General features: G+C 39.0%; 1 protein-coding gene across 7 annotated transcripts in view; it reads right to left on the bottom strand.

Annotated features, from left to right (window-relative positions):
* The window catches only part of peak1 (pseudopodium-enriched atypical kinase 1), an 89226-nt gene extending 66093 nt beyond the window's left edge, over nt 1-23133 (bottom strand). For 5 of the 7 annotated variants that reach the window (XR_010914131.1, XM_067500651.1, XM_067500650.1 and 2 more), the window contains exons 1-2: nt 22980-23133; nt 6601-6710 (exon numbers count right to left, since the gene is read on the bottom strand). The gene's annotated coding sequence lies outside the window, so the exon portion shown is untranslated. Of the gene's footprint in view, nt 1-6600; nt 6711-22428; nt 22885-22979 lie in introns of all 7 variants that reach the window. The other 2 variants (XM_067500652.1, XM_067500653.1) reach the window with 2 other exon arrangements.
* Nucleotides 23134-25351: the final 2218 nt, after the last annotated feature.

Here is a 25351-nt window from a genome sequence, read left to right as displayed (position 1 = left end):
ACGGCTAAATCCCTTCAAAATTGGCAGAATGATACATCCCCCTGGAGGTAATATTCTATTACTTTTTTATCTGGCCTTGCACATCACCTACAATACATAGTAACACCAATCGTACATATGTTTGCATGTGTATCCATCGCCTGCCCGCCCACACACACAAACACACACACACACACACCTTGAGTTAAAAGTTAGACCCTGCCAATATGTATGTTCATTAGCTTTATAATGTGATTGCTGAAAGAAATACTTGGTCTTCCATCACATGCTTAAACATTTCTATGCACTTTAATTTACAGTTACATACTTTGCCATCAGTCATCAAATAACTTTGAAAACTGACATGGTACTGACATAAATATGACTACATAACTAAAATAAAGCAAGGACTTTGTGCCATTTGATATGAAAGCCAGAGGCATTACACAGTGATACATCTTTTAGAAGTTTTCCATTATGACTTTAATGTCAACTCCAAAGCATGAATTCCAAATTCTCAATCAGTCATCAAAGCACAAAATACATCTGGGGTGTGTGGGGGGGCCAAAAGCCAAACAGCTGAAACTTCAGCTTGTTTGAAAAGTCAGAGAAGACAAGGTTAACTAAACACTGAAACAATAGGTGGTCAGACAAAAGGGCTCAGAGCAGATCAAGTTGAAAGTCTCTAGGCAGACAAGTGCCAATAAATCTGAAACACAGATTACAGGATAACATGTGAAGTAACTAGAGCTACTTTCAAAAGTCAGGGGTTTCCATCACTGCAAATACCCTTGAGTGCAGATTTGAGGTTGGCAGACTTGGCTTTGATTTTTAATGAAGCTGATATACTGCAATGTATCTGAGCCTATAAACATTATCTACTGTATAAATCTAATTTCACACAGTGTGGTGGTTAGAGAATTCTTTTATGCTGAATAAAGTTCCTTCAACTAATTAAAGCAACCAGTTATCTTTCTGACCAGCCCAAAAGCTACCATCTGTATCCTAACCAGTTTGCTGGTTAACATACTGCATTATTACCATTTCTTTGACTATGAACCATGTTAAGATAGTCAGTACTAAAACAGAAACACTGAGTAAGCAAACTAACTCAATTTAAGACAAAAACAAACTGTCATTTTCCCCTTTCGCTATAAAACACACTCATTCCATTAAATCTCTGGGATTGCTACAATTACGAGCTTTATTGAACTTTTCTTCATAGGGAAAAATCTCATTGACCTTCAAATGCTGGTTTGTCCCCACTAGGCACAGTGATGAAAAATTACAGTCAGTGTCATAAGCTGGCCATAATTTCACAGAGCATCATGCACAGAAAATTGACTCCAGTTTCATAAATGGGAGAAATAGAAAATTTCCAGGCCACTGACGAGTTAAGATGAATAACGACATTGTTGGGGCTGCAGTGTGATACATTAAAGAAAAAAGTCTGCGTGAGCTTGAGCACCAGATGTAAAAAAGTGGTTAAAAGCTAAATTATGTGCAATAATGCAATGAGGTCAAAGAAAAGCTATGGTTGGTTTCATATGAGACAAGTTATTAATTTATGCTAACAATAAACTGGAGCAGTGGTTTATTTAAAAACTAACGGGGCATGAGTAAGTAAAGCTTCAAAGAAAAAGATAACACTGCTACTTAGTTTAAACAGCTTGGATAAAAGAACCTTTAGCTCCCTGCATAACGAATATCAACATTCTTCAGTGATCAATGAGAGGGGGGTTGCATGTGTGGGAAAGGATCTCCATATCTTGGCAGCCTTGACGAAGGACTGGGGAAAAGCCACAGCAGGCAGTGAGGAGTGATGACCTTTTCTCATGCAATGGCACATTCCTGCCATAACTAAGTTGAAACAGGCCTGGGATAACTATAGCAGACAGTATAGAGACGGGTGGGTCACAGCTTGGTAGACGTTAGGGTAAACTGTCACCCACCCCTTCCAAACCTTTCCTAATATGCTTAATCCAAAGAGACTGATGAACCTGATGTTTTTTTCCCCCACTTGACCTTAGATCCACCAGCATTAGATCACAAAATAAGGCAGAAATAACAGCAACGCCAATAATGACTTGGGTGTTTCAGACTTCTGTGACAACAACTGCTTGGTTTCAACAGTCCACTTAGTGGGGCCTTAAGGGAAAGTCAGGGATTGAGAGGAAGGCAAAACAGGAGTGTGATGGGGATACATATTCCAGACACCTGGTCATTTATTGATCACTACCGACCTTGGCTCCATTGACATTATTTGAGTCACGAACAGACCACTATGCAGGTCTATCTTTTTCCACATTTACACTACATTCATGGAAGCTAGATACCGTATAAAGCCTAACGGGTTTAAACCTTATCAATGGGGTCCTAATGGGAAATATTTACATAGTTTAATGCTGAAACTAGATTCCAAGGGCACTTTTATTGAGCAGTGCTCATGTGGAAACTCTAGAGGGAAAAAAAAAAAAAAACAGAGCACATCCTAATCCATTTATCAAGAACAATCACAGCAGGGGAACTCCAATAATCAATGAGTAGAGTAACTTAAAGTGCTTACATGAGTCATCAGTGTGCAATGTTGATGGAACTATGCATATCATGCCAGTCAATACACACTGAGCCCTGAGAAACCCTACAGGGATTAAACGCTGCAGGTGCCATCTGTATCAAAGCCAAAACATACACTAAATAGAACAGAAAAGTCTGGTGAACTAGGTATGAACAGATAAATGTATTTTATATGAGATTAAAACCCATAATCTACCACTTATATCATTGGATATTCATAAGGTGTACAGTTGTTCAGCCTACATGATAACGAAGCTACACCAACAAAAGCATCCTACATCCCCATTTGAAATATTTAAAGCTACAGTATGCACCAGATTTTGAATATTAATAAGTGCAAATCTGCACCATAATTTATCTTACTGTGAATAGGTGCATAAAGCTGTTATAGGAGAAAAAGGTTCACATCTATTCTGAGGTCTTGGCATTTTGCAGAGCATTTCAACGTAGCAACATCATTGGCAGATAGGCAGGTTCAGATGAATTCATGGTCCTTATAAATAACTTGCTTCACCATGAGCCCCTCACCATTTGTTTTGTATTCAGCTTTTAACACACCAAGCGGCTGGAGATTAAGGAGAAAAAGCAAGATAGATAGAAAGCAGCAAGATAGAAAGAAACCTAATCATCTGGCACCTTAGCTTTTTTGATTCTGCAGTTGTAATATAGGTAAATATTCCTTTTTAAATTGCAGGGCCATATGGTAAAAACAATTCTGTTTACCAGGTTTTCAATTTAACTATCACACTGCCACAGTCCTCTTCAGTCACATGCAAGATATGCTCATTTGTTACTACTGTCAAGCACTAACAGTAATGACCAGTAACAGGCAGGGCTCTATATTTTTTATACAAATTTCCTAATTCTTACAGGGAAATTAACCCTTTGTTGCTTCTTTCATTCTATGAAATCTCTACTGAAGAGTGTCAATAATACAGCACTGACTTTACACTGGTGACATATAGTATAGTATTCTATAGTATTTGTGCATATAATTACCCCAGACACCCCCTTCACCAACTCACTGATTAAAGTTCCCCAGAGAAAATCAAGAAGAAAGGTAGATGGCACATTTGTGCATTTTAATGATTGCACTATTAGTGAATCAGTATTTAGGAAGATAAATATTTCAAACCCACCCACCCAAATCATCCGCCTAAAGAACTCCCAGATCCTCCATGAAACTAGACGGTGCAGGGCCTTTCAGGGTGTGCCTGTGAACACAGAGCAATGTGTGGTGGCGGTCCGAATTCAACCAAGGAACTAACAACTCTAATTACGCTCAAACAAATAAAAGATTTTGCTATGATGTTAATTAAGTCTGTAAATCATGACTGGCCACAAATTAATGCACATGATACTGTCAAAATAACTGTGCCACACTACCCAGCTATTCAAAAGCTTTTTAATGTTAAAACGGAGGAACATAATAGCTCTTTATTATTTTACGTCAAATACATGACAAAAACCCTTAATAATAGTAAGGGTGGGAGAAAAAAATTGATTCACATATGAATGAAAACAGCAACCCTGGGATTGGTGGGCAACTGCTCCACCTTCTGATCCACAGTCACGCTTTAGTTAGTTGCAACAGGAACAACATAGAGTGCACAAATGGTAAGGTTAGCTCATAGTTCATCCTCACCTGCAGAGAAAAATGTGAGCACATTTTGGTGGCTTGATAATGGCTTTTGCAAGGCAGCTGTGGAGGATCCTTTAAATACTCTATACACTATTACAGGCAGACTAACATTAAATAGCAGACCCACAAACTGTGGCCCTAGCAAATGAGCAATCCACACACTTCAGCACATCACAAAAATTCCCGGTGTTTTGGATAAAGATGTCTTCAGCAAATCGGCTGATCTTGTATGGATCCTGATCAGTATTGTTACAACACAGCAAAAGATTTTTCCCTTCACGCTTTACACCAGAACAGACATGATAAATTTAGTTTTTATCAAAAACATTAAATTAGTGATGCTTTTTGATAAATTACACTTTCATTAACAAAATATTTAATCTAAATAAATATTAATAAATTTCCCTTTTTTTACAACTTTAGTTGATATTATTTTCATACAGGCAATAAGTTAATTTATTCTTAAACCTTTTAAAAAAATATTCATGATGCTTAACATGGAATGGAAAGCTACAAAAAGATACAGTATTCCAAGGTCAGAGAGTTCATTAAGGAATGGTATGTAAAGGAGCTTTAGAAGTCAAGAGAAGGTCAAGAAGATGAAAACATTCAAATAAAACGGGGCATCTGCTATGCAAAAAAGGCTCAAGAAAATCCCCATAGATGAAAGATCTGCAAAAGATGTAATTGTCCAGATACAGTAGTGCAGCCCCCCTGGGTTTAGAAAACTATACCATATAACCCAAACTGGGTTGCGTGGCACCCAATGACAAGGTTGACACGCATGCAGAGAAGTAAGAATGGCTTCCTCTAAATATCAGCATATCCTGTATCCAAAGGTCATGCATACAGGAAGGGAAACTGAAAAGGAGATGGCTTATCTGCGTATCACTGAAAATCTGTGGGTAGATCTTAAACATGCGGTTAGTGCAAGGGAAGCTATAAATATCTCCGAATTTAAAATGATCTGCAAGGAAGAGCGGGAGGAAATTCCTAAATCCGAAAGAGAAATACTCCAAACTTTGACTTTAACTACTTTTTAATAATATATTCTATATTATAATTGATAAACTATAAACAACATATGCTATGTCTCACCTGTAACTGCATTTACCCCATTTGCTTCAGGGAAAAATAACAAACAAATAATAATACGCCATTTTCCAAGGTGTGCCAACTATTTTTATACAACTATAGACAGTGACAAGGACACTACACACGGCTGCAGATGCTCAACTTTTTCAGGACCAAAACACTAAAAACCAGCTGACATTTACTACTGAAGCAGAGTTGTAAAAACAGCAACATAGCATGTTTGCAAGACACAACAACAGGCAACAAATCAAATGTGTCCACGGATGAATAAAAAGGAACCAAAAATACATATTGTGAATGTGAAAGGACAGAGCAGCAGTGGCATGAAATATAGGGGGGACTTACAGAGACAAGGTAGCAGTCCCAGAACTTAAAGTAGAGGTGGTAATAACTGCCAAAACAGAACAAAAACAAAATATGTCTAAAAATAGCTGCCATACTTTGTATCTGACATGAAGCTACAATTTTGAAATACCTTTGTTGTCAAGTAAGAAAGAATGAACTCATTCGCCAGGGAGAGGAGATGAGCGTGTACTTGAAAGAAGCTCCGTATCAACAGAAACAGAAGTCGGAAAGTACTTTTTTTGGATTAAAAGCAGTAATCTTTAACATGTAAATTAGTCAGCTAAAATAGACACGCCCACAAGAGCCAAGTTAACAAGGTGAGGTTATCAGGCAGTTTGACAAATCTGGTTGCTTTATAGTTTTTTTTCTGTGTCAGAGAACTGTTTATAGGGAGGAAGATTAATATGGGCTAAGACTCAAAGGCGAATAACTAACAAAGCTTAGGCAGCAAGGGAAGAAATCGAGACAGATAACATGGCCTTCAAGTCTCCCTGCAAGAATGACTAACCCTTTGTTTGAAGGCCATTACAACCAGCAGGTCTGCGAAGAGCTATGCTGAAGATGTTGATTTTTCAGTCAAGAATTCCTTGATGTCTTTGTGTCCTTGTAGTAGTGAAGTTGCAAGTTCTTATATACTGCAAGTTAGTGTTGTTAGATTATTTTTCTTTACACAGCATTGATTCCCTACAAAAGCCCAAACTCTTAAAAAAAAGAATAAAGTTGAAAAACGTTAAGACAAAGACAAAGAGCATAAAGTGGTGTAAAAGACATTTTAGATGCACAATAGTTAAAGAGACTTAGCAAGTGCTTAGTCGAGAGCAACAGACCTGCAAATTTAAAACTGACAGAAGTGTTTCGTACAAAAACACTGTGTAATAGTGTGAAATAGTATGAAACAGCTATTTTAATATGGTTATTAACTGTAGACAATAATAGGAAACAGTTATTTTGATTCAGCTTACCTGTCAGGCTATGCTTCTCACTGTTGTCTTGAGTCACACTGGTCTGAAAGCACCAGAAAACGCTGATTCAGACAAAGCCACATGGCATCCTTAGGCTGCAGCCAAATTTCCTGCAGCCAAGGAAAGCAAGAAGCAAGAGGGCAGGTGTCAAGATTCATGTCCACAAGTACTTTGGGTAAAGCCACAGACAAAGCGTTGTAAAATTAAAAGGTACAGTTTACAACATTTTTCGTAGTTACAAATTCCTTAATAGAAATAGGCTCCATGACTTAAAGTGAAGTTTTTTAGCAAGGCTCACCCTTCATCAATAAGAGAAGAACCACAATTTCTTCTTGATAGTACTTTTGTTCGGCATCCGTATTTATTGTTATTTCATTTGGACAACCTGAAGGGCTGTGCACATAAATGCCACAGCTACCACATTACAATGTAAAAAAAATGGTAATTCCCACCCAAATGGAGGTTACTCGTCAACCTCCTTATACAAAAAATGTGTCCAGAAGCTCCTTTCCCACATGCACCGGAATCCTGACATTCTCCTGACTTTGTCTGGAGGGGGTGTATGTGAGAACGCAAATCTCCGAGTGAGATGCTCCGACATTATCCAGAGAAGCCACATAGTACAAAAGGAGCTACTCCGGCCCGAATTGCTGGGAGGACTTAAAGAGAGCGAATAGGCGTGTTTTTGGTTGTTTGTTACCATGCTCTACCTCCTTTGCATGCTGACAGAGCACTGAAATTAAGTGAGTTGCTCCCGGGTGGACGCTTCTGACTCAGACGATGTCCCGCTGTGTTTTACATGTGCGAAACGCAACTCTCGAAAATCCACGGGTCTGATTTTGCCTGACATTGTCCGGAATTTATATGTGAAACAGACCATTGATGAACGAGCAGCAGACAGAGTTGTCACATACACTCTGGCAGAGGATCAGCAGATCTCATGCTTGGAGATCGCTTGCATAGGGGGAAAGAAAGGACTGAGGTGAGGGATAGCTGAGCTAGACTGGAATGTGAGCTTTTCAGTTATCTTAATTCAAAAACAAAGTGTGGCCTGATTGGTCTGCAAAAGTGTCTCCTTTTTAAATTACTTAATCACTAGTCCAATAAAAAGACAGACTTTGTATGGACAGATACATATACCTCTGTATAAGACATCAAGCTTGGGCAAAGGGACAAAAACACTGTTCTCATTTGACAGGAGATAATCTTCATAAACATTCACATCACCTACCCACAAGGCACTTTACATTAATAATGCCAATGACAAAAGTCATTCTCTATAACACTATCATATCCAAATTCTCATTAAAAGCTATGAGTCACCAGAAATTAGACATGAACCACTCCTCTGCCCCCAAATTCATCCCTGCAGGCATGGCATTCTGGTTTCACCCTCTTTATGCTGCAGTCTGCTCACCCATGAAACCAAACTATATAAGGAATTGTTAGTGTAGAGCACAGCTAGGGGCTCTAAACTATTAGAGCCAAGGGTTTTAGAGGTAGGGGGTCTATTTACACTGAAAGAATTTTTGTTTGTTTTAAGAGGGTCCACTTGCTAAACATGATTCAGGCTTTAATGTATAATCCAACACTAATATTGACTGCTAGAAGGCAGAGGGTGGGGGGGTTGGGGGGGATGAACAGAGTCTGTTTGTGTGAACACATGCAGGTGTGAGTGTTGTGCACTAATCCAGATTTGGGTGAATACCCATGTATTTGTGAAAGCTATAATATGTACATACAAAACGTCTGAAACATGTATGCATAACATCTCCTGTTCTACTTTGAACTTGTATAGGCAGGTTCAAGCATATACTGTACAGAGAGACAACAAACAATCTAAGAAACATTGAACAATTAGTGAACAGTGAAGTTTGACTAAAAATCCATGGGACATGATACAACTGAAAATAAGAGAAAAATGTCCTGCACATAGGAATAGTCCAATTCTCCCCTGATCTTTGCTTTACTCCCAGTTTTAGCCGTGACCACTTCCTTCCTTTGGCTCTAACTGACAGTGCACTACAGTATTTCAACACAGGCTGATAACTAAACAGCTCCATGTGTCCCTTTATGGCAGAACAGCAATGATAATCAGCACAGATGCACTGCTGAGCACACCAAGCCACTGCTACTGTGATGCAAAGGGTTTTATTGCATCCAACAGCACCAGTGTAGGCCCCCACTCATTCAGTTGTGTTTGTAATAAATTGCATGCTTATGACATTGTTGAACAAATTTCATGCATTAAGTCTGCAAAATGATCACGCTAAGGCCAAATCAAAGAGTGTTCAGTAACACTTGGAGATGTAAAGTGAGGACAACATACACACACGGGCCTTTGATATGAAGGTAAGACTACGAGATTCCTGTGGTATGGTAACATGCCAAGCTAAAATGATCCTGCTTGCTGCATGATACTAGGCCCCAAATTATGTATGACATTTTCAGACTTGAGGCAAGTTAAAGTTTCAAAAACGTTTGCAAAACATTATGGTGTCAGCATGAAATGCACAGATGTTTTCTCCTCTTAGCCATGTGCCTAGCTTGGTTGTGTGTGCAGAGTAAGTGGGATGAGAGGCCACAGGAGGGGCAGGAGACAGTGTGCAATGGTCCATGGAGCATGTCTTCAGGCCAAGACCCTGTTCCCAAGACGATAAAAACCAAGAGTTCACTGTGACCTTCACAAGAGCCTGGAAACTTTGGCAATTGAAAAGAAAAAATGTTTTAGACATGCTGGAGCTTCCAATGGTATATTTACTTAGTTCTTCTCCTAGATGTGACAGATATCTGACATATAAACAGCTTGCAAATCAAACAACCAGACCACAATTGGAGAAAGTATGGCCAGAAAAAAAAAAAAAAAAACTACAAATATAACACACACGGCAACTTAAAACTAGCCACTTTTCTTCCATGAAACAATGGTTAACCCAAGTCATGATTCAAGCATTTAGAAGAAGTCCAGTTACTAAAAGGCTGAATTAGGGGCTACCCAGTAGTACATTTACAGTGATGTCATTATTGTAAATCTTTAAGCCAAGTCAGAAAAAGAATCAGTGCTGATCCGAAAGCAGAGGACATGCATTACATTTAGATGGCATCAGACTCTATTTAAATTTGGTTTTGCAGGAAGACAAAAACAGAGTCTGATGTCTCCTGGGTACAAGTTACTTAACACAACCCTCTTTTATCACGATCTTTACAAACCATTTTCTTCTTTCCCATTTCTTCTTTCAGTAGTATTCAGTGGTACATCTGTGTTTCTGCTCCATCTCCCCGGCTTCATCTTCCCATTTCTCTATACGGTGGACTTGGTGTTCGGCTCCCAGGGTGGGCAGCTGGCTCTACATCAGACACATACGACGACAAAAGGGAAACTCCAGATTGTCGTGGTGAGGGCAGCCACCCATGGCACCGCTCAGCGGGATTCCGGTTGTTTATGGTTGGCACTAATTACAGATCCACAGACTCACCAAGCCCCAAAAACTCCAGTTGGTACAAAGAAAACATAAAACTGGTTTAGACAGAAAAGCACGGACTGACCACTAAAACTGTCTCCACTCGCAGCAAGCCAGATAAAACATTGAGTGATGTAAACTCAATAGGGTGGTTTTTAAAACTTCACTCAGGATCAAGCCCACACTCCCAGCAGAAGCCTATTAACTTGTGCAAGGGCAGAGTGTGGCAGTTATATTGCTACCAAGGCACGTGGTGCGTAGAGAATATCTGAGTAAAAAATAATTTACACTAAACCCTGTCCCAACCTTCATGTCTCACTTTGGAATCGCTATAGTGGCAAGAAATCTACTTTTAAGTAAAGTGTGCTTCATGCAGATACAGCAGTTGTATATTTGACATGACTTTAAGGTAAGACCCAATTGTCTTTCTTACAATACACAAGCATCTGTTCTTTTGAAGTGTATATTGCATTGGGATGCTATAAAATAGCTATAAAGCAGCCCACAGATTTGCATTACCACTCTTAAGTACACTTTCCTTTCAAAACCTCAATGTTATACAGTCACAACCACCTAAAGCTAAAGTTTTGGCTGTTTGGCCATTAAATTATTTTTTACATTTACATTTAGCAGACACTTTTGACACACTCCAATTTGACTTAAAAGTTATGAGATGTTCTTGACAAGGAGAACAAGTATTTGCTCAAAATATTGCATAAATGTGTCTTATATAGGTACACACTAATGCCAATACAAGCATCAGATTTCAATTTAATTCAACTTTATTTGTATAGCGCCAATTCACAACAAAGTCATCTCAAAGCACTTTACAGAATAAAGTCAAGACTATAAAGATGTATAGAGAGAACGCAACAATTCCCCCTGGAGCAAGCCAGAGGAAAAACTCCCTTTAACGGAAGAAACCTCCAGCAGAACCAGGCTCAGGGTGGGCGGCCATCTGCCTTGACCGGTTGGGGTGAGTGGAAAGTGAAGAGAGAAAAGAAAAGAGCAACAAAAGCAACAACAATCAGATGTGATACTGCGTCACTTACTCACAGTTAAAAGTTATGCATTACCAATTCACAGCTGCCACTTCCAGGAAAATTATGTTAAACTCCCTCTGCCCAAAGCAAACATAGGGAGAAACTTTAACAGTATTGAAATACAAAGTAGGTGACAATGACAAGTAAAGTTAGCTGCCATCTGCATTAAAAAACAAACCCTTCAGCTGCATTGAAATATGTCAGACCATGCTTTTGACACTTAACTGAAACAATTTTAATTTTAATGTCATTTAACACAAGAAAGGACAATCCAAAGTCTAAGTAATGTTATCTCCCAGAAAGTCCTTCCACCTCAAAATCACTTCATTCATTTCAGATCATACCAGGGAGGATTCTGCTAGAAGAATAAAAAATAGAAAGGGTTTGCTCTGCCTAGTTCACGGTCGCTTGTTGGTCCAGGTGTTCTACTCTATCACTTGCCCAGAGGGTAGTAATAGTGCTGGCACACAGGTGAAAATGCATGCCAGAGTAAATACACGTGTATAGAGAATATGAAGTTGTGTCACACTGTGTTAACTGTTGGTGGATGGGTGCTTCAGCCTGCTATGGTGCTTACAATGCATTAGCTGATTACCTTTTGTTCTGTTTGGCCAACAAGCAGTTTAAACTGTTCAAATTTGGACGCATTGGGGTAAAGCTAAGGTGGCATTTCTCTACTGACCTACTATGGTAGATGCAGTAACCTACCCTGGTGACGCTTTTTAACATCATGACAGAAATTTAAAACACAGACTCAAACTCACCAACAGAAAGGCAGAGGGATCGTCAAAAAAAAATAGCACACGGAAACAGAAATTCTGATTCTATACATTTTGTCTAATTGTGTCTCTTCTCCGATTTGGCACAGAAAAAATATTTCCAGCACTCAAGCTCCTCCTTAGTGTGCATTAACAGTGCAAGAAACCAACCTTGATGTTTGAACATCACATTTTCACTTTGATCCTACAATATGGTGTCCCAGCAGGGAGTCCAGACATATAAAATTGACTGAACACAGGAGCTTGTTGTGCTGAGGTCTTGTTTGTCAGCCTCATGTTCATTGGCTAGTATGTGTACAGCCCCTGTTCCTGTCAGTCAACAATCCTCTGTATCATATCACTCCCAACTCCTCCTCTTCTTCTTCCTCCTCCTTCCATGGCCCACATCTAGTGGCTGAATGCCAGTATCTGGGCAGGACACCCTCCTGCTATCACGATCAATCTCTCTCCCTCTCTCTCTCACACACACACACACACACCAAGCAGTCAGATCAAACGCAAAATCAACAAACTTGCTTCTCCCATCCCAATGCTGTCCCAATGTGGACTTCTGCTTCTACTTTACTCAAACTGCTACACGGTCTCTTTGACAGTATTGTCAGACAGACACATCACATACTTTTCTCTTCTTCTTTGGAAAACCAGCATGGACACCCTGTTGTCCTGCCAGCCTTTTAAAGCTGTGGTATAGGCCAGGGTCTGAAGGAATGGGAGTGGTTTCTAGTCATTTGGATCTGCATATGATCCACACCCTGTCGGCCAATCGACGAGCACTTACACAACCACATGGGACTGACTGTTGCAGATATGGCATGCACTAATATTACTAATGAGATCAGGGAATGGATGGGAGGTGTGTGCACATGTGTGTATGCAAAACAGAGTCTAAAAGTCTATGTGTTAAACGGGTAATTTGAGCTGTGTCCTCACTCATCTGGGAAAATGAGTCCATAAATTTAATTTGAGCAGCACCAACAGGATTATTTGTGGACAAGTCTTGCTGTGTCAGGCAAGGTCATGCAGCAGATGTCTGTTTACATGTGGTGAGGTGATGTATGCAGGGATGCACTGGGAAGATTGCATAATGTCTTAACCACCTTGGAATGCCTAGTGACAAATACTGAAAGGTATAATTGTTCTTTGGGAATAAATGTATATTTCCAGCTGCTTAAACTTTGCTTTGCAGGTAATATTATCCTCTAAACACAACTTTTGCTTACTGATACAGAATCAGTGAAGCATCATGACACAAAGATTTGGGATCTGGGACAATTTAGGGACAATGAAGACTGTCTCTTAAAGTGTGATAATTTTTCAGTAAAAAAATAACTAGAGCAGGTGAATATAAACAATTATGTGTCCTAAGTTTCTAGGATATCAATACAGTGAAATTAGCAGATGTCCCTGGCTGTGACATAGAAGCAGCACACAGCTCAGTAAACGTAGGACTTACTCCTCAATTCCTGGACAACATCAGTCCTCATGAGAAAAATCCCAGCTAACAACTATTTAGTGTAAATTATCAAAACATTATACAAAATTATACAATTATAATAATGCATAAGAGAAACAATTTTAGCTCTGCCTGGAGTTTCCTATCCACTGTCAAGTGTTTACAACAACAAGCTTGTTAGCTATTCTTTACGCACATACATACAGCTAAGACTGTATTGAAACTGTAAGACATGTAAAACTGTGGGCCATTCTTAATGTGCAATCCGTTCAACTTGATGCACAATAAGCTACCGTGGACGCCAACACAGAAGCCCCCATATGGCCAAAACTATACTAAACTATCTAAATTAAAATTTAGGGATGTTTTGTTTTTGTTTTTATTTCAATTTGGCCGCTTCCATTAGGCTTAGACGTTTTATCAGTTATGTATTGACAGGTAAGAGTAAAGCTAAAGCAACTTTACCCTAGCTGACACGCACCAACTCAGAAAGGTAACTACACATTGTGTCTACAGCAGTGAGTTACCACAAGAAGACAGCAAGAGCTGTTATTGATCAGCTTGTTTTGCCTGCCAGGTTCAGTAGAGATCAGACCTAGTACAACATGAAACTATTTAAGTAACCCACATCCAGCCATGTCCACTGCTAACTGCTGGCTCACTGTGAACACTGCAGTCAGTAATGAGAATGAACCTTCCCATTACTCTTCTCCCTTACATGTATTTCTTCCCTTTTGACACAGCCTGATAATGTACAATATTTCAATCTAATATTTTATCCATCTAGTGATGTTTTTTGTTAAACCTTTGTTTCAAATGTTAATCCCTGTTTGCTCTGCAGTTTAAGCCGAAAAATACAAATCTTCCAAATCACTGATACCAAAGATGTTCTCATTAATATTGAGCATTGGCTATATTGTTTATCCTAGGCAAATTACTGCATTTTCAATATTATATTTAATAAAAGAAGAGTAGCTAGTTTTTTCTATATTTGAAAAGTGCATCGCGCAACATCAGACAACATTATGATGCGGAAATTATGTTCATTATATCCTTAGCCCTGTTACATTGGCAACAATTATTTGTCAGCTACAGCTTGAGACAGCACTTACGTTTTTCCAATTGCTCAAATCAGCCAACACTATGGTTTTGGCATATTTTAACAACAGATAATAAAGAGAATTCCTAAATTTGGATTTAAATGAGTGAGTCACTATGACCTAGTTTAGCACTCAGAACACTGCATGAAGGTTTTATACATTTGCTGTGTAAGGAAGAGTCATTATTAAGTGTGGATTTAGAGAAAGACACCACACCCACCCTCTCTAACCATTTCATATGGAATTTATGAGACTTCTGTATTTCACTATGTTTTGAATCGAACAAAGAACAAAACAAAACAAAAGCGAGTATTTGGAGAGAATTAGAAATCACAGTTTATAAGACATTCACTATTGCAGGCAAAGCAATCTTATCTGCCTGTTTTCTACGAAAAAATATACAGAGAACCCAGATCCCAAAACCTACCATACCTAATCCTGAAAGGCTGGTGCTTCAGATGACTCTAGAAGATAGTAATGAGGCACGTAAGTAACACCCAGACTTGTAATCTCTAATTACAGCCAGAGCTAGGGTTTGCCATGGTAAACAAGACCAACAGCAACGTGGTATATCTGAGAGATTTCAGTACAACACATAGCAGGTCATTTAAAGCTGCAGAGTCCTGGAGAGTTAGCGAGGCCAAAACTTAGCTAAAAGTATGTGTTCCCTTGGATTCTTAACACACTTAAGTAAGACAGAATTGTTTTGGCCTCACCATAGCCACAACAAATCATGGAGACCTTGCTCAAACTCAAACAAATACTTGTGTAGATAGATCACCACTAATATTGCAAGGGGGAATTATCCTTCCATATATGGGGCTTAATATGGCAGCAAGGCAGTTAAACACGGCAAATCATTTAATGCTTGTTTTTTATCTCACACCACTTTTTAAGCTCTAATCCAGAATTTACCAGAGAAGCAACTGAAGCCGAGATATTGGGCAGATATTACTCCTAACACTGACATTTCTCTTTTGACATGTTTTGCCCGGAGAGATGCCAGTCTCCCAACTTGTTGGTAACATTTTGGGCTTTTTAAATATTCAAAACATAACCAGTGTAAGTCATGTTAGAACTGAAACTGAGGATCTTAGAAGTTGAAATGTCAGGTCAGCAACATCAAAAATGGCAGACAATTCATTCTACATGACGCTACATTCTGATTAAGCAATCTAATGGCCATCAAAAACAACAGCTAGGCTAATATAATGTCTGACATAACCCACATCAATAAGTCATTAAAATTTGTAAATATTCTGTACTTATATAGCACTTTTTCTACCTATTGGTGCTCAAAGCACTTTACACTACCTCTCATTCTCCAGTCGCACTCAATCTCTATGCAGCTGGGCAACACTCACCAGGAGCAATTAAGTTGGGGTTCAGTGTCTTGCTCCTGGACACTTCGACATGTGACTGGAGGAGCCGGGGATCGAAACAGCAACTGGGGAATTGGTGGACAGCCGCTCAATCTCCTGTGCCACAGTCGCCAAAGACACTTAAGTTATTTTTACAAGAAGAAAGACAGGTGAGAGGTCTATAAGATGTGAAAAACAAAAAGGCCCATTTGAGCCTTTGTTGTGTGGACATCACAGGATGATGATGATGGTAGGTGTGGTCTATTCCACACTAACTGCCAGTTTGGGATCCGCCATATAGCTGAACTCTGTGAGGAGACAAGGAGTGAGCAGCAGTCCACAGCTTTTAGCTAGACAAAAGTCATTACAGTAATCAACCTAGGCTCATAGCACTCATTTGTATGCATAGCCTAACAACTATGGCACAGAGGCTTACTGGAATAATGCAATGGAAAAACCGGCATCAAACTTTTTGACTGCCCCCGCTATCATACATTACTCATCTAACAACTAATTTGAAAACGCACTAGATATGAACTATATTTATGAATATTTATGACCAACTGAAACTGCTGTTGATTTATTTCTTTTTCTTTATACATCATTGCTATATAATAACTCCAACTCAGCTAATGGTTCCTTAGACTTACATTCTCAAGGTTAACAGCTTATTTGCAAAGCCATAGCCTTGAGTTTTCCCACATAATCACAAGTGTTTACAAAGTCAACATTCCTTGAAAAGGTCAAACTGAAACATTTGTAACCGTTGAAAAAACATCAGCTCTCTTCAAACAGTAAATATATACAAAGAGAACAAAGCCAGTGTAGTATAGATTAAAGCCATTATTACGGTTATGCAAATCATGATTTAAATATAACGTCTTGCCTATTAGAATTGCTAATAAATTACTTTAATAGTATAAAATAAAGCTCATAGTAAAAAATTGTTGAACCAATTTTAAAAACCAGAAAAGTAAGATAACAAATCTTTGTCAAAACCTTAATTTAAATGTAAATCATGTTTGACTGCATGTGTACCACACGTTTTCATATTGAAACCAAAGATTGACACTTGACATAAAAATGAGTCATTATGCTGATGACACTTAGTTGACCTGGTGTAAAACTGAAACAAAATCACATGCAACAACTCTGAAATCAATTAGTAAAATGATCGATCAGAACATGAACATAAAAAAGGTACTGAAAATAAAATTTAGATGTTATCAAGGAATGTACTTCACCTAAAGAATAAAACTTCTAATTTACAAAAATTGACTATTGGTAATAGAATACATCAGTATCTACTATAACTTTGTTAAACCATTCATTTGAGTGACTAGTGCAGGGTCGTGCAAACGTCCCAAATCCTACTTTTAAATGTCCCAGACTTAACAACCATGGTCCTAAATTAAGTATTTTTCAACATTATTGTTGTTTTATGGTTAAAAAATGCATCAATGTAAAAACTAAGCTGTAAATTCTTGCTATAGTTTGTAACATTGTTATTTAAATTCTGTGATAGAAATTATACTGTATGGAATATGGAACTGAAATACTTAGTTTAAATACTGCTATAGTTTAAATACTATAACAGCTAAAATATAAGTTTTCATTTTTTTAACTCATATTACCAGCAGATTTCTTGACCATTTTGTAATCACAATTATAGCTTATCATTAGTATATTTGGCTTTGTTTTAGGGTACAGCAGTTCAAAGTTCACATTGTGCTGTACCTTAAGAGAGTTTGAGCATAATAAACTAACAACTGAGTGAAAATTTATTAATCCATGCCTAAAACAACAAAGTCACCACACACACTTAATATCTTCCTTAATCAAATGGAAACTAGATGTAGTTTAAGAAGAATGAGCAGGAAATCAGTCCCCATCACCCATCCCTTCCTACCTCGGTCTGCTGCTGATGGCAAATCTCTGCTGACAGTTACAGCTGCTACAGGGTCTGGTTTGGGAGCATGGGGGCTGCTGTGTCATAAGTTGAACAAGTGCATTAAGTGGCACATACAGCTTTATATATTTTACAGCTTTAGGTGCATGTATGCTAACGCGTTCATAGCAGTTGTCGAGTATACAACCAACTTGTTGTGGTGAACACGACAGTCAATGGGAGACTGCAGACAGAACTATTGGTTTTCTGCACGTTTATGATTGTTTAACGAGTTTCTTAAAAATTCACTCATACCTTCGTTAACTAACGGAGCGTTTTTCTCCTCCCTACCTTAACCAGCGCCCATATTGTCCATATCAGTTTGGCTCTACCTCACCTATCTGCTCCCTCCCTGCTGCAGCCAGGGACACTTCGCTTAACTCCGCCTCGCTCATACACAGAATACCAGGTGTTGCATTTACTGTCCCCAGGACAACAGGACACCTTTAATTTCAAGCCCTGGACCAGAGTCCAGCGAATTACTTTAATTTGCCTTGACATCTTCCCACCTGGAGGACTCTGATGACACCACCCTTACCTTTGGTAGGTGCAATGTTATTGCCTGATGGCTGCAAAATGTACTCAGTATAAGCCTAGGGCTGCCATCATGGATTATACCAGAACAACAAAACACAACTTGTCTCTAGCTTTGTCTTGACTGCAGAAGACCAGAGCTGAAGTTTAAACCATGGCTTCTAGCCCAAAGTGAACTTCATCAGGCTTCGGTGACCTTCTAAAACCTGACATGTTTTGTTTAAGGGGCAACTACACGGCCAAATTCCCGATGGTGTGAAATGGGAACAACGTTGTTTATCCTTTGAGATTCAGAAGTGTTTTATGCTGAATTTTAGAACCTAATTACTAATCTAACCAAATATACACTTTTATCAAAGTTTTTCAGTCAAATGTGTTCTTTCCATTTTGATCATTTATTATAGTGTACAGGGGCAACTATGAACATTATTATTAATAATTAATGATATTCATCTATGTGAAGACACTAATCATGTTAATGATTTGTCACAATAACTATCAAATGTGATTTTAAAAAAAGAATAGCAACAAAAAAATTTGATGCAGCTCATTGGTAACTGGCTCGATGGTGAGCCATTTTTAGAACAGGCCAGCAGGCGACTCATGGGGTCCTTGCGGATGACCTGGTGCCCACATGGACCATATTGGTGACCCCAGCTCTACAGCAACACAAACGCAGAATAAAAATGAAAAAGGAACATTTTCTGCTGCAATACAGTTAGATTTTGTCGGCCATACTTCCAAAATAAGTCAGAGTTAGAGGATTAATTAGATTTCTCGTCTGTATGTATGCGCTTTCCCACCATGCTTGTTATGCTAATGATTGAGAGGAGACAGCTTTTATCTTTAACCAAATGGAAGGCATCTACTCCCTCTCCCTGAAAGTTCTTGAAACTTGATTTGGTAATACCTCCTGCTGGGTGCTGAAATTCGTCTCCCAGATCTAGTCTCCAAGGCAGGATTAAGTCGATCAAAATAAAAGCCGAACCCGAACCAAAAGGGTAAAGTAAAGTTCTGGCTCTGGTCAGTTCCTGTGTTGGAAAGCCACCATTTGAGTGCCTGTGTTTCCTACCCGCTACCTATCTCAAGACCTATATCAGGGCAAGCGGGAGGTCAAGGTTGATGTCACCACAGGACTCATATTTTCTTTTAATCAACAGATAACTTATTATTTAATAATATCTCAAGAAAACTAGAGTTTGTGAGATTCCCTTTTGCCAGCAAGCAAAGCTGAAGTTACAGGTGTTACTTCTGACAAGCACACACACGTCAGGTTACAAAATCATGACACCAAGTCAACAGGACTTACAGTGCAAAAAGCAAAACCTAAGAATGTATACAGTACAGAATATTGAAAGCCGTTATGAAAGGGTTATGATGGTTCTGAATTTTCATGTGTGCCTGGAACACATTAAACTTTTTCTACCAATTACAATTAATAACATTTTGGATTCAGACAAGGCAATTTGAGATAGGAAAACTGTGCAGAATTCAATGTCTCTGAAGGAGACTAAAGCATAGGCTCACACATAATTCAATAGTTTCGCCCAAAAATGCTATTATGCCTCAGGAAAAAAATTAAAATTTTAAAATCCATGAGGCGATATGTAAACAAAGAAAAACACCAATTAAAAAGCAAAAGTATGGTCTAACAATTTGTTCTATTAGGCTCATTAATAATTACATTGCTGTTTATCGTCGCTAAAATTATAAATAAATGTGTTTAAAGTTTTTAAAAGGAAGATTCACTTTGTAAGCAATGTCATCCTGAGATCAATGAAGTTCTTTAAATCGTGAATCATAAAAATGCAACACTAGCTGATTAGCTAATTAGTGTGTTGGAACTTGGATCTGGCATTTTCTAAATACAAGATTTCAAGGGGACACATTCAATCTTGAAGCCAATTAGGGTTTTTAATAATAAACCTTTTAGTATAGCCTACACGTTTGTGTTCTCAAGTACACAGTGACGCGGCTGTAGCTACAGTTGGTAAGGCAGTCATCCAAGGACCACAGGGTCAACAGTCCATTCCCATCCCCAGCTGTGCAGTGCTGGTCCAAGCCCAGTAGAAATTGGGGAGGGTTGCATCAGGAAGGGGATCCGGCATAAAAACTGTGCCAAACCAACATGCGGACAATGATCAGCTATGGCGACACTGAACTCGAAGGATAAGCCGAAAGGACAAAAAAAATAATAATTGAAATTGTGTTTTCAAGTATTCAAATAATACAATTGTTGTGCCTTATTTCACTTTTACAGGGGAAGACAAGCAGAGAGTTCGGGTGAAGCTGTGGGTCACTGATCTTTCTAACAAACAAAAACAACTTTCATCCCAACTTGCAATGTGAAAAGACAGATTTTAAACATCTCATTACAGTGTCACTTCATAAAATGCCTTTAGGCCACTGGAAAAAAATGCATGACCGTCCTCTACATCGCAAAAAGTCTATTGTAATTGCAAAGATAGCTTAGTTTGCAGTACGATACATTTATGTAATGTGCACACTGCTACAGTAGCATGGATCAATACGGGAGTTGAATGTCTGTGATGTGCAAACAGAGAGGTGAAAGGCAAATACGTGTGACTGTTGAGCAGCTGCCATGAAATGTTGTGACCATTCATGCTTATATTCTGTCTAACTTCTTCTTGATCAGTCAAAGACACTATGAATCATAATACCTCAGAGTAAAATCAAGATCTCCACAAACACTATCTTCTTGAGAATCACCACAAAGAATGTCAGGTATATGTTCACAATTTCAGAAAAATAGGAAACAATCCAACAAAATATCTGTCCCACATGCTTTGGGGACAGACTCTAATCGAAAGGTAAATCCTCTTCATGTGCTTTTAACAGGCAAATTTCAGTGGCCTGTCTTTGTTGACACTGTCAACACCACAGGCAGTCATCAAAACAAAAGAAAGGAGCAAGTAAAAACAGGATCCAACTACCACAGTCCCACATGAATGCACAAAGAAGATGTTATTTCTCAAAAGCTCAGTGTCTGTTTTGAATGGACTGAGGTTTAGAGCAGAAATGAAATCTTCTTTGGTCTGAACTTGTGACACAGAGTGAAAAAATATTTGACTTTCACATAAACAAAAGAACCCTGTATGTAGTATAGGAAAAAAGTAATGAATTCTGTGGATTTTCAGATGTCCACATTTGCAGGAATGGAACTGGAATGAACAACTTATTCTAGTGTCTACGTATCGCCGAAACTAAGCATATTTTGTACATTTCAGATATTTTACGCATTTAGAACGTCACTGAGAACGAACCGTGAAATGACATAAACTGTGTGATGTATGATTCGTGTGAAGATGTCCTACTCTTATACTCTAACCTAAAACTGAAATGATTAGTCAATTTAAAAATGAATTATTAGTCATTTTAAATGTTTCACTGGATTTATTTCCACGCATGAAGCCCCATCACCAATAGTACATTATTATAAAGAAACCCAGGATGACTTTGTACACGCCTGGCTTTGCCATTAAACTGACTACTGTAACAGTTCAGAACTAACCTGAGAGCTGACAGGCAGAAAGGACACATTTAAAGAAATGTTTCACATCACTACTAAAAACCTAAATTTGGTGATTGTTATTTAAAAAAGCAATAGTTTATAGAAAAGTAGACTGTTGTGATTCGGTTACCTTGTGTGTTTTCAATGCTGTAGGCTATAATTAAAGCCTCCCTTTAAATTTGCATGAAGAGAAAGAGGCATCTAGTCAAATGCCCAAGGGACACGTAAAATTATTCATGATGTAATGTTCATAACCGTAGCGAGTTTATGTAATACACTTGCAAACATGTCTTCCTGTGGAGTCCTGTGACATGATGGGGATAAGCAGGTGATCAGGTTTTCGTACACAAAAAGAGAGAAGAAAAAGAGGGGGGGTGGCGGCTGACACGGGTCAGATGTGTGAAAAAACAAGCTGAAGACAGCTTGATGGAAGAGGACACGACGGGATGATACCCAACACCTGTTTCCACGCAGGGTACAGAAAGCATTGCTCCACACTAATTCCAATGTATTCATCTGCATAAGTGGGAGGCTGCTGTAGTAACGACAACACCTTTAACAACAGTGAAGCATCCTATTAAACCGCTTACATTAACGTGCAGGGTGGTGAAACATACCTCCAATGAAACCAGCTCCCCCCCTTTGCCTCTAGAAGACCCCTGGTGGTCTCCAGATCCCTGCTTTGGCGAAAGAGGTGAGTCGCCGTAAACGCTGCCTATCCCCTTCTGTAAATACTGAGGAGTTGGGATTTGGACGAGGGCTCGTTTTCCAAACCAGCTGCACGCCAAACTAACTTTTGAGCAGCATCACATTTCCCCCGTGGTCGTCACGCACCATTTCACGTATCTTTGACTAAAGTTGTGACAGCAGCACCAGCAGCAGCTAACGCTGGGTCACGGACTCCGCGAGCACCCAGTAGCTAACAGTTACCATTCAGTTGGCTGAACACCGACAACAGCTAGCAAACTTCTCCGCCGTCTTCGCCTGCGTACGCTTCACATTTCAGCGATAACGCTGCAGCACAGAGCGGCTCGTTTGTCCGTAAAGACGTGCCGTTTCCCCCGCTGTTCAACCTGGAAGTTGGCAGGCGAAGAAAACTGAAGAGACTTGTGGCTGATACACTTTCATTTTTGGGGGAAAAGGGAACCCTTAGCTAACTTTTTCTTACCCTTCAGGCGCCGTGTATCGCCGCGTCGGTCCCGCCACTTCTTGGCACCAACTAACCCCGGTTTTGACTGCGTCGTCCTCGGCAGGAATAACGAAGATCCGACCGCGTTTGGCTCAACTCTCACCAGGACCAGTGATTTTTCGCACGCAGCACCTCTCCGCGCGACACCGCTGCCGCTTTTTCCACAAGCCTGGCGCAGGAGCGAGCGCGCCGGGAGACGGGGCTGGCCAGGACAACCGCGTGAACGCGCAATGTGGAAAGCACACCAAACCTTCTTTTTTTAAACAAGGTGGTTGTAAAAACCTTCTTCACCTGAAATGTCAAATTTAAAATGCTCAAGATGAATTATCCCATATAGGCTTCTCTGTTTGGCTCCTGGTATATATAATCTCTTGGTAAAAAGACTGAGCAATAATTAATTTTAATTATGAATTAAGATTCATATAAATTCTGCAGCACAAAGACTATATACAAGTTTTAAAGTATTTTAATATACTTTTTTACTTAATTACTAGGTTTACTATTGTTAAAAAAAAAAAACGTCATTATTTTTTGTTTCCTCAGCAGATAGAGTTTGATCTAAGATGTAAGATGTTGAAAGCTCAGGAAAATGCTAGAATTTTTGTGTATGTTTTAAGCGCTCACCTTTTACATTCCCGTGGCTTTGTAAAATATATAGCTCTTTTCACTGCAAGCATGTGAATGAAGGACATTTATTTGGAATAGTTTTACATAGTGGTATTACCAAAGTAAATAGTTAAAAATTGGTTTATTGCACCAGAGGCTGCCTCCCATACGATTCCAAACTAGAACATTTTATGGCCCACTGCACTTTGTGTTGGTGTGACATTTGCTCATAATATCGTTCTTCTTTAACACATGTGAAGAAAATTCACATTAGCTGGTGATAAAATGAGACTATGAGGCCACACTACAAAGCACACATTGATTTCAATCACTTCTAATTATACTATTCAAATCGCTGTTTGCATGGAAAAGACAGCTGGCATCAGAAGGAGGCAAACAGATGTGCAGTGCAGAGCCCCAGACAGTATGTGCATGTTACAGTTATTGAAAAGCATTGATTGCAGTCAGTGTGTCCTTTAATGACACAACTCTTCTCATGAGGGATAATGACCGCTGGGGAGGAAATCCCCTCCTCTTCTGCTGCCTTTAAGTACTGCTGGAAATATTATAATCAGAGTTAAAGGCCAGGTGCACATAAAAACCCCAGCTAAGTGGCAAGTTTAACTGCAAAGATTTGAGTTTTGGCACCCAAGTTCCAAAGGATAATAGACGCTTTAGTTTATTCGCTGCTCTGGTAATGTCTTTACTCAGGGATAAAAGTCTAGAAATGTAAGCATTCATCTGTATGTTTCAGGCAGCAACGACATTGTTTCGATGGCACATCTACTCTAACAGGGAAACTGAAGAGTTTATGAGAAAAGCCTTGAAGGAACCACGTGTTTAGGAAGAAGAGGAGGAGCTGAGCCAGAGGTTGACATGTGGGAATGACTCAAGTTTTTTACAAATTCCAAGCATTGTTTCCTCCTCCTCCCTGCCCCAGTCCCGAGCACTGAGGCCAAGGATTTTCCAGGGCTGGGGGAGCAGATGATGGATCAAGGAAAAGGAAAGATGACTCTCATTTTCCTCTTTTGCCTTTTTAAGACTTATTCTCTGCAGCTGAAAAAATAAAAGTTAGAGGTGTTTGGGTGAACTTTTAAGATACCTATCTGTGTTTTTGAACAATTTTGCCTACAGGAGGGAGTAGAAGACAAAATGAAACTAGCCCTATCTGTTTAGAGGTGTTAATCTGGTTCATAGGAGACCTTTTCAAAATATTCATTAACAACTTGATGAAAAAACATTTCAAGAAAGTTAAGTAAAGCTTTAACAATTGCAGATGATAAAATGTAGGCAAAGCTGTCGTGACGCCATTATATAATAATTCCTTTCATTTTGGTATATATCATCAACAGTAGTGTGTAGAAGCATCACACTTTGAGGTCATTCCCAAAGACCTGAGACTGTGAGAGAGAGAGAGAGACAGGGGAGTATGAATCAGTGCTGGCTGGAACAGATGCAATAACATTTGAATTGACTCAGACCAGCAGCAGATTTAAAAACAAAGATATTTTCTGTGATGATGGAATGGAAGAAAAAGTATATGACAAAAAAAAACAACAAAAAAAAAAAACGCTTTTCCTATTATGGAAAAAAGAGAAGCTGTCAGACTTCACAGATTAAATCTCAATCTTCAGATCACAATGTCCCACATCACTATGTATGTCAAATATCCTTTAGCTTACTTCTTAGTTTTCTTAAATGTTATACATTGCAATGTGTTTTTTTATTTTTTCAACAAAGCTCAA

The sequence above is a fragment of the Channa argus genome, chromosome 4, assembly GCF_033026475.1.
Source record: "Channa argus isolate prfri chromosome 4, Channa argus male v1.0, whole genome shotgun sequence".
In the NCBI taxonomy this organism is placed as follows: Eukaryota; Metazoa; Chordata; class Actinopteri; order Anabantiformes; family Channidae; genus Channa; species Channa argus.
The sequence above is the reverse complement of the archived record's forward strand: the minus strand, read 5'-3'. Positions and strand labels throughout refer to the sequence as shown.